We start from the raw sequence: 11,594 nt of genomic DNA, 5'->3' as shown, positions 1-11,594 counted from the left end.
GAACTGATAAACATTCATTATTTCTATTATATATAAGTAAGTCCCTTCGGCTGCTCCCTTGTTTGCACTCGGGGTCGCCACAGCAAATCCAAGGTGGATCTGCATGTTGAATTGGCACAGATTTTACGCTGGATGCCCTTCCTGACGCAACATGTGGCAGGGGTAGGATTTGAACCTGGAGCCTTCTGAACTGAAACCAAGCGCCTTAACCACTTGGCCACCACCCCTGCCGACTATTTCTATTATATATATATATATATATTGTATGGGGGTGGAGATAGATTCAGGGGTGTGAAATGAAAATGATCAAATTCACGGAAAAATTTGCAGGGGTCGTGGGCGGGGGGTGCAGCCAAATAAATTTTGTATCTACATTTTCAGCATCTCCTGGAAGGAAAAAAAATCTCAAAAGAAGTGCATATTTAAATGATCCTAGAGTCAACCTTTCATGTGAACTGTCAATGATAATGTTGAAATAACAGAATATGACGTGGAAGTCGGACCTAGAATGATTTTCCTTTTAATTGTAAACCAAATTATGCATTAACTCAGAACAATTAAACGATGTGACAGAAAAGACTGTTAAAGCATTTCAAAAACCACAACTAAAGCTTGCAGAATATTTTGAAAATCATGGAACAATATCAACATACCATAGTAAAAAAGTCACTTCCATTCTTGTTTGAATTCTTGTTTGATAGCCAGTGAAAACAATTCTAAACTAAAAATATTTACAATTGAATGTTTTAGGATATTTCTTTTCTTCATCAGCATCTTCTTCAGTTTTGCTGACTTACTCTTTCCTGCTGATTTTTGGTACGATTTTTTCTTACTCTTTTTGATTGCCTTTCAAGCATCTCTTTAGCTTTCCTTTATAACGGTAACTTTACTCTTGGTCTCACACCCCTCTCTTGTCCTCTCTCCTGTTTCTTCAAAAAATAAGTCACCTAAAGAACTGAATGACTACAGGCCTATAGCACTAACATCTCTTGTTATGAAGACTTTTGAGAAAATTGTTAAAGAGGAGCTTTTAAGACAAACACAGGGAGTGTTAGACCCACTCCAGTTCGCATACAGATCTGGAAGGGGCGTGGATGATGCGATCTCCACTTTACTCAATCTGGCTTTGCAGCATCTTGAAGGTGCAAATACCTTTATTCGGATGTTGTTTACTGATTTCTCCTCTGCTTTTAACTGCATACAACCATATGTATTGGCAGAGCGATTAAGAGACATGAATATTGATATTGGCCTAATCTTATGGATTATTGACTTTTTAACAAACAGATCGCAGAGAGTCAGAGTTAATGAAACTCTCTCCGATGCTGTTGTATCATCCACTGGAGTCCCTCAGGGCTGCATTTTATCCCCTTTGTTGTTTGTTTTTTATACTAATCTCTGTCAAAGCCAACATGATATTCATCACATCATAAAATATGCAGATGATTCAGTCATCCTGTCCCTTTTGCACGGTGATGACTCCACAGACCATAGTTTGGTCTTGCTGGACTTTTTAGAGTGATGCCATTCATCTTTTATACATATAAATGTGGATAAAACCAAAGAAATGCACATTGATTTCAGGAAAACACCACCTGTTCTGAATCATATGTCCATTGATGGGAAGCCCATAGATATTGTTGAGAATTATAAGTATCTGGGCACCCAAATTGACAATAAATTGTCTTTTGAATTGCAGGTTAATGCAGTGTGCAGTAAGGCTCATCAGAGAATGCACTTTCTGCGAAAACTTAGGAATTATAATGTAGATGGTGTCTTCATGAAAATGTTCTACAGTTGCTTTGTGGAGTCTGTGTTAACCTTTTCCTTCCTGTGTTGGCTTAACCTATTGAACCTTAAGAATTGCAATCGTCTTTGTAATATTGTCAAGGAATGTGGTAAAATTGTGGGAACTCAGTGCATGGACATTATGGACCTTTTTAAAACAAGGGTTGTGTCAAAAGCCAGGAAAATTATGGCCGATTCTGCACACCCTCTGCACCCACAATTTAAGTTTCTGCCCTCGGGCAGACGCCTGGTAATGCCCAGATGCAGAACCAACAGACTAAAAAACTCTTTTATTCCCACAGCCATTGCTCTCCTAAATAACACCTAAGGACTCACTGTTGCACTTAAGTCTATACTGACTCGCACCTTATTTCTGGGCTCTTGTTTTATATATTTATTCTGCTGTGTTTTTATGTTTTTTTATGTTTTTATGTTTTTTATGAATTTGTATGATGTGGTTTTATGAATGTAATGTAATTTTTACTGCTGACTGCACCTGAATTGCCCCCATGGGGACTAAATAAATGATCAAATCAAATCAAATCTTCTTTGCCTTCCCTGCTTTTTCATCGTCGTAGGCGTTGTAGGCTGTTCGTAGATTGTGGCACAACTTTTTGTCAGCACGATCATGCAGGAAATCTTTCTTCTTGTATAGTTCAGCTGCTGTTTTTCCATGCTGCATGATTGTGTATTTTCCTGTTTGAATAGCACTCAATGTGCTGACATGCATACTTGGTGCCCTAGAATCCAACACATTACCCATTAAACTGAATGTAGCTTCCACCTTGGGGCCATGAAAGCAGCTGAGTACTGCCTTCACCATCTTGAGGAGGAGGGAGTACTTTCCTGTAGCATCAACAGCTGCTCACCAATCATCAACTTTACTGGATGGTGTCTATGCAGGCTGATGATTGTCTATGAGACAGGCCCGAACCTACATGTCATAGCTGTCAACTTCAGTACTCGTCAAAACATTTTGGACAAGCTTTGGCATGCGCTTTAGACACTGCAAGGTGACTATGTGTCCACAGGTGACTGGGTCCACTGCTGAAAAAAGCTTGCAGTATCTCACTGTGAAATGGCATGGTTTCCTGTAGGTATTGGCCGCATTCAGTGTAAGCTGACTTGATCTTTTGCAGAAAATTCAGGATTGTTGAATCATCCTTCCTACATCCATCCATAATCTGTTTTGCAACTGCCCCAACAAATATGTCCGCAGTCTTCAACAGATCACGTAGACTCAGTTCCTGGAGCTTGTATATGATGGACTGCTTAATTTCAAACAAGAGAACATACTTCTTCAGCAGAGTCAAAACAGAGATGTAGAATTGCAAAATGAGCCTCATCAGTGTTTACTGATAAAACAGAAGCTCCACAAACCGGATCTTTCATTCTTTCCCCTCCTGCTTCACGGTTTTCTTAGCCAGAATATCATGTAAGGAGCAGATGGTGTGTCTCCCTTGACTGGTAACCTTCCTCTTCTGGTAGACTCCTCCTAGGAAAGGATGGTAGATGGCTCGAGCTGTCTTCCATAGGAAGGAGTAATAAAATATGATGACGGCATCAGAGAGGCGAACATGATCCTAGGCCACATCATAGTCTGACAACCATCTGTGGTTGATGTAACGTTGTGGCACGGTGGATGTTATGCCAAGCACATCACATATCTCTTGAAATATCTGCCTCGAATCTGCAGACCACTTAAAATCAGAAAATACATCTGAAAAAATTTTCTCAACGTGCTGCTGAAAAATACTGCACAACTTCTTTGCAGCATTGTGTGGATAGTGACTTGTGTCCCCATCTATATATCAATATATATAGAAAGCCAGCAGCAGCTTCATGTCCATGTTGTTCTTCCTGAGGACACGCAGGAAGTATAGATGCTGCTGAGCCTTTTTAACCAAAGCCCAGATGTTGAAGGTCCAGGAGTGGTCTGTGGAGATGTGGGTGTCCAGAAACCTGAAAGTTTCCACCTGTTCTCCATTTATAAGGAGGGGGAGGTGATCCTGTCTGTTCTTCTTGAAGTCCATGATGACTTCTTTTGTCTTATGAACATTCAGGGTCAGGTTGTTCTCTGAGCACCAGAGCAATGGTTTCTCCACCTCAGCCCTGTACGCTGTCTCATCACCCTTGCAGATGAGTCCAACCACTGTGGTATCATCTGCATATTTTATAATGCAGTTAGTTGGATGGGTTGGCGAGCAGTCGTAGGTGCACAGGGCGTACAGTAGAGGGCTCAGAACACAGCCTAAAGTCAAGAATACTGACACAGCTCCTACTTTGGTCATATAGAGTGAGGATCACATGTTGCAGGGTCACCTGTGACCAATTTGCCAAGGGTAGGGGTATTAGGAGAAAATCCTCCAGACAACACAGCTCTCTGGATCACTGGAGCACACAGGCCCCTTCACAATGATAAGTGGTGTTCCAGGAAGGGGCTCGCCACCTTTTGATCATTGAGCAACAATCCAGTTCTTTGTCATGAATAGTAGGTCATCTAGGCAGGACAAATGTGACACATATTTTGGTGTGATCAATAAAAAAATGTATTATATGGCTGCGACGCTACACGCGCTCGGATTAACTGATTGCCGGTCGGACATTTTCCCATCTTGGATTGGTTTCCATGACAATCAGTCCGAAACGCATCTTTTCTTTCCAAACCAGAAGCTAAAAATGCAACTACAAAAAGCAAGTCGGACATGGACGTACTCCATAAATATCTAAAAAAACACGCAGATTGAAAGTTTACCAGCTAACGACCGGACCATCTGTTAACAAGTTCCTGCTCTGCTCCGGTGTTCTATCAGGACACTGGCCGACAGCTCGGAGGTGAGCTGAGATGAGCCACTGCTCAACTCGGCTTCAGAGCTCTGATGTGAGCAGAGGAGGCGAAGTTGTTTTGTGTTTTTGCTTTTTTTTTTTGATGTGAACTTCACCTCTGCTGCTGAAGCGAACGGCCTCACTTCCGCTCTGACTATGAGCTCTGTCTACTAGCTGTCAGCAGCTTTCATATTCGGGCATTTGTGTGTTTGTTTATATATATATATATATATATACGAGGTCTGTCAATAAAGTATAGGTCCTTTTTATTTTTTTCAAAAACTATATGGATTTCATTCATATGTTTTTACGTCAGACATGCTTGAACCCTCGTGCGCATGCGTGAGTTTTTCCACGCCTGTCGGTGACGTCATTCACCTGTGAGCACTCCTTGTGGGAGGAGTCGTCCAGCCCCTCGTCGGAATTCCTTTGTCTGAGAAGTTGCTGAGAGACTGGCGCTTTGTTTGATCAAAATTTTTTCTAAACCTGTGAGACACATCGAAGTGGACACGGTTCGAAAAATTAAGCTGGTTTTCAGTGAAACTTTTAACGGCTGATGAGAGATTTTGAGGTGATACTGTCGCTTTAAGGACTTCCCACGGTGCAAGAAGTCGCGCAACGCTCTCAGGCACCGTCGTCAGCCAGTTTCAAGCTGAAAACCTCCACATTTCAGGCTCTATTGATCCAGGACGTCGTGAGAGAACAGAGAAGTTTCAGAAGAAGTCGGTTTCAGCATTTTATCCGGATATTCCACTGTTAAAGGAGATTTTTTTAAATGAAAGACGTGCGGGCGGATTGCAGCGTCGGCTCGCAGCCGCCGCGACGCTCCGCCACAGGAAAAACACCTCCGTTGGAAGCCTTAAGGACAAGTTGGAACATGTCCAGCTGTTAAGCAATTTCTCATATACTCACTCCACTGAAAGCCATCAAAAGCCTCCTGGATTTTACAAATGGTTATCAACACGGAGGTGTTTTTCCTGTGCCGCCGCACCGCGCCGGCTGCGTCCCGACGCGCGGACCCGTCCGCACGTCTTTCATTAAAAAAATCTCAAGCATGTGAATGAAATCCATATAGTTTTTGAAAAAAATAAAAAGGACCTATACTTTATTGACAGCCCTCGTATATATATATATATATATATATATATATATATATATATATATATATATATATATACACTCAACAAAAATATAAACGCAACACTTTTGGTTTTGCTCCCATTTTGTATGAGATGAACTCAAAGATCTAAAACTTTTTCCACATACACAATATCACCATTTCCCTCAAATATTGTTCATAAACCAGTCTAAATCTGTGATAGTGAGCACTTCTCCTTTGCTGAGATAATCCATCCCACCTCACAGGTGTGCCATATCAAGATGCTGATTAGACGCCATGATTAGTGCACAGGTGTGCCTTAGACTGTCCACAATAAAAGGCCACTCTGAAAGGTGCAGTTTTGTTTTATTGGGGGGGGGGATACCAGTCAGTATCTGGTGTGACCACCATTTGCCTCATGCAGTGCAACACATCTCCTTCGCATAGAGTTGATCAGGTCAATTGTGGCCTGTGGAATGTTGGTCCACTCCTCTTCAATGGCTGTGCGAAGTTGCTGGATATTGGCAGGAACTGGTACACGCTGTCATATACGCCGGTCCAGAGCATCCAAAACATGCTCAATGGGTGACATGTCCGGTGAGTATGCCGGCCATGCAAGAACTGGGACATTTTCAGCTTCCAAGAATTGTGTACAGATCCTTGCAACATGGGGCCGTGCATTATCCTGCTGCAACATGAGGTGATGTTCTTGGATGTATGGCACAACAATGGGCCTCAGGATCTTGTCACGGTATCTCTGTGCATTCAAAATGCCATCAATAAAATGCACCTGTGTTCTTCGTCCATAACAGACGCCTGCCCATACCATAACCCCACCGCCACCATGGGCCACTCGATCCACAACATTGACATAAAAAAAACCGCTCACCCACACAACGCCACACACGCTGTCTGCCATCTACCCTGGACAGTGTGAACCGGGATTCATCCATGAAGAGAACACCTCTCCAACATGCCAAACGCCAGCGAATGTGAGCATTTGCCCACTCAAGTCTGTTACGACGATGAACTGGAGTCAGGTCGAGACCCCGATGAGGACAACGAGCATGCAGATGAGCTTCCCTGAGACGGTTTCTGACAGTTTGTGCAGAAATTCTTTGGTTATGCAAACCGATTGTTTCAGCAGCTGTCCGAGTGGCTGGTCTCAGACGATCTTGGAGGTGAACATGCTAGATGTGGAGGTCCTGGGCTGGTGTGGTTACACGTGGTCTGCGGTTGTGAGGCTGGTTGGATGTACTGCCAAATTCTCTGAAACACCTTTGGAGACGGTTTATGGTAGAGAAATGAACATTCAATACATGAGCAACAGCTCTGGTTGACATTCCTGCAGTCAGCATGCCAATTGCACGCTCCCTCAAATCTTGCGACATCTGTGGCATTGTGCTGTGTGATAAAACTGCACCTTTCAGAGTGGCCTTTTATTGTGGGCAGTCTAAGGCACACCTGTGCACTAATCATGGTGTCTAATCAGCATCTTGATATGGCACACCTGTGAGGTGGGATGGATTATCTCAGCAAAGGAGAAGTGCTCACTATCACAGATTGACTGGTTTATGAACAATATTTGAGGGAAATGGTGATATTGTGTATGTGGAAAAAGTTTTAGATCTTTGAGTTCATCTCATACAAAATGGGAGCAAAACCAAAAGTGTTGCGTTTATATTTTTGTTGAGTATATATATATATATATATATATATATATATATATATATATATATATATATATATATATAATAGCCTGCCTTTGGGTACACATCCTGCCATCACAACAAAAACAACTGAAAAATAACTTTTTGTGGCTGTTTTTTTTTTTTTTTCAAACTGCACCTTATCATTGAACTAATTGAAAGTAATCATTGAAAGTAATTCATTTTAGAAACACAGGGACAATCTAAGGCCATGCACAGGTAATCAGTTTACAGGCAGAGGTGCCCATGAGGGATCAGGCAGATGGGTAAACACAGAACACCAGAAAAGGGTCATAGCACAGAGATCAGTTTAATCAGGCGTACAACACTGGGAGTGGCAGACAGGTTCAGGAAACATGGAGCAAGAGTGTGGGTTGATAACTCAGGTGCAATCATTAGGAACACAACAAGGAGCACTGGAAACACAGGAGACCGTGAATTACAAGCCAGCAAACCAAAAGGGTAAAGGAAGCCTCTAATATTGGCTGAGGGAGAAGATGACAAATCAGATTCAGCTGTATTTTAATTAAACTCAATATACAGTAAAACGCGTGGGGTGACTGGACAGGGAATAGTACTAGGAAACCAGGGGGAGACATATAGCAAGGGTTGAAACAGAATAACAGTGAACACAGCGATAGTTGGCTTGGGGAAGAACAGTGCTTGGGGTCATGATGACAACATTCACAGAAGAGAGCTACACTGGAGCGCAGGGGGTTTGACATGAAATGCATACAGAAGAGGTGCAACGAGCACCATAGACAATCGAATGCAGGAGGGAAAATCAGAGATCATAGAAAAACTAAGATGAGCAAGAATGACACCAGAGAACAAGGCTGCTCCTCCATAAACACCAAACATGCATTGTACGTAGGGCCCCATGGTGTGATAATGTCCTCCTGTTGTGCACTTAAGCTGCAAAATTATGCATGCTATAGTGTGAACACCAAGGCCCCGTAATCATTGCGTGTGATATCTGCACCTCACTAATGAAATGCGACTGATGGATTTCATCCTCTTGTGATTGTCTGTAATTCTCGTGAGGGTCTTGTGAGTACTGTAATTCCAATAATCATGGCGATAGTTAACTTATACTAAATAGTTCCATTTCATTTTTTAAAACCCATTTTGCCATAACATTTCAAAGATAACAACATCACAGTATTTACATAATAATATATGTGCAAAATTATAGAAAACAGTTTTCAGCAATAAATTGGGAATCTCCAAAATGTAGTTTTGGCCTTTTTGGGGGCCTAAAGAGTGATTCAGTGACAATTTTCTTACCTGTGGGAATTCAATTGGAGCATACAACTTATCATGACTAGGATTGTTTGTTGCAATAAATTGAACAGTGTGAAAATGCTCCCCCACCTCGTTTTTTTGTTTTTGGTCAGTGGAGGGGGTGGGTGCTTTCAACAGTTCAGGGACAATGATATATATATATATATATATATATATATATATATATATATATATATATATATATATATATATATATATATATATATATATATATATATATATACGAGGTCTGTTAGAAAACTATCCAACCTTTTAATTTTTTGCAAAAACCACATGGATTTGAATCACGTGTGATTGCATCAGCCAAGCTTGAACCTTCGTGCTCATACGTGAGTTTTTTACGCCTGTCGGTTGTGTCATTTGCCTGTGAGCACGCTTTGAGTGAGCACTGGTCCTCCCCCCTCGTCGGATTTTCATTGTGAAGAAAATGTCTGAACAGCTGGAGCAGCGCTGCATCAAACTTTTCCAGAAATTGTGAGAGACGGCCAGGTGGACACCATTTGGAAAATTCAGATGGCTTTCAGGGACGATTTTATGGGCATCACACAGATTAAGGAGTGGTACAGCCGGTTTAAAGACGGCGCACAATGGCGGAGGGCGCGCCGTGCTCTGAGCGGCGATCGACAGGCTGAAACGACCAGATCATTTCCAAACTGAATGCTGTGTTGATCCGGGACGTCGTCTGACTACCAGAGAAATGGCAGACAAGGTGGACATAGCACTTCCCGGCACATTCCACTGTTAAAGGAGATTTTGTCATGAAAACAGGAGCGGAGGAATTCACCACGGAGCCGCTAATGGCGCGGAACGAAAGCACCTCCGTGTTGGTCTCACAGGACATGTTGTGACATGCTCAGCTCTTCGACAATTTCTCGGATACTCACTCGACTGAAAAGCCACCCAAAGCTGTCTGAATCTTCCGAATGGTGGAAGAGCTGGGCATGTCCCGTGAGACTTCCAACACGGAGGTGCTTTTTGTTCTGCACCATTACGCGGCTCTGTCCTGATGCACAAATTCCGCCGCACATCTTTCATTACAAAATCTCCTGTAACAGTGTAATGTGCCGAAAAAGCGCTATGTCCACCTCTTTTACCATTTCTCTGGTAGTCAGACGACGTCCCAGATCAACACAGCCTTCACTTTGGAAATGATCTGGTCATTTCAGCCTGTTGATGGCCGCTCGAAGTGCGGCGCACCCTCAGCCGCTGTGGGCCATCTTTAATCCGGTTGTAATGCTCCTTAATCTGTGTGATGCCCATAGGATCTTCACCGAAAGCCATCTGAATTTTCCAAATGGTTTCCACCTGGCTGTCTCTCACAGTTTCTGAAAAAATTTTGATGCAGCAAAGCGGCAGTCGCTTAGCTATTTTCCTGACAATGAAAATCCGCCGAGGGGGCTGGACCACTCCTCCCACAAAGCGTGCTCACAGGCGAATGACGCAACCGACAGGTGTGAAAAAACTCATGCATGCGCACGAAGGTTCAAGCTTGGCTGATGCAATTACATGTGATTCAAATCCATATGGTTTTGGCAAAAAATTAAAAGGTCGGATAGTTTTCTAACAGACCTCGTATACACACACTTATCGTCTACTGCTTAGTCCAATTAACCAATCCCAGCAGTCATAGAGCGTGAGGCGGGGTACACCCAGGACAGTTGTCGACAGCCTGCTCAATATTCTGTATGCAAAATTAGAGGAAAGTGTTTTGAAAAGGTTTTATGCAATAAATCTAACAGTGTGAAAAATGCTTTTTTTTGCCATACTTTGGGTGGGGCCCACAGACAAGAAAAATCCCTCCAACAAAACCCAATCACAAAAAATAACAACAGTGAGAACAAATACAAAAATACAAAGCCACCCAGAAGTCCCAATCATGACATCAACTCCAGTTCTTTATATTCAGTCATTAACCTCCAAACCAATGGTACGTGCAATTTCCCTCCATAAATTGCAGGTCATTTCAGCATCTTTTTCTGACTCTTTGTTGCAAAGTTGGTCATATTTACGGACTTTTCTGTCAAACGTACATGACTGACATGTAATCAGTGTGTGCACCGCATAAACTATTAAATATGATAGGAGTGAAACCAGAAAAATGATAAATCACTGCCCTTTGCGGTCTCCGTCATTTAGCAGGTGTGTGGTTTCACAACCACGCAGAGGGCTCCAATTTAAAGTGCTTATCTATGGTTCTCCACACCCAGGAATATGTGCGTAAAACTTAACACCATATTACAGTGTACGCAGCAAGCAGCATTTTGTTAATAATCGTTGGCCTTGAATTACAGCCTGCCTTGTTTAGGTGCCAGGTCTGAGTACTGATTGAAAAAAAAAAGCCCGGTCTTTTAATCAAGGAACTGCGGTACCCTCTTTCCTCGAACTGTCAAGTGTCAGTGCTGAACTTCATTTGATACCTCTGTTACTGGGCATGTCCAGACTGCTCTGTCCAGTATATGTGAGGGGTTTTTAATGAAAATACATTGCGATCAGACAGGAGGTTTTGTCCGATGTGAACGAATATCCATTATACAAAATCCGGTATATATGGTGTTTATTAAATGGCAAACCATCCAAAAACATTTAATTCAGTTTAATTTATTTAGTTTATATAGCGCCAAATCACAACAAAGCTGCCTCAAGGCGCTTCACCACTTCACACAAGTAAGGTTATAACCAACCCCTAGCAAGCACACAGGTGACAGTGGTAAGGAAAAACTTCCTCTGATGATATTGAGAAAGAAACCTCAAGCAAACCAGACTCAAAGGGGTGACCCACTGCTTAGGCCATTCTAACAGTTACAGGATTTTGCAAAGTTTTACAAAACAGAACAAATACAACAAAAGATTAATTTGATGAGAAGCCA

The sequence above is a fragment of the Thalassophryne amazonica genome, chromosome 6 (assembly GCF_902500255.1).
Source record: "Thalassophryne amazonica chromosome 6, fThaAma1.1, whole genome shotgun sequence".
Lineage (NCBI taxonomy): Eukaryota > Metazoa > Chordata > Actinopteri > Batrachoidiformes > Batrachoididae > Thalassophryne > Thalassophryne amazonica.
This window is presented reverse-complemented; position numbering follows the sequence as displayed.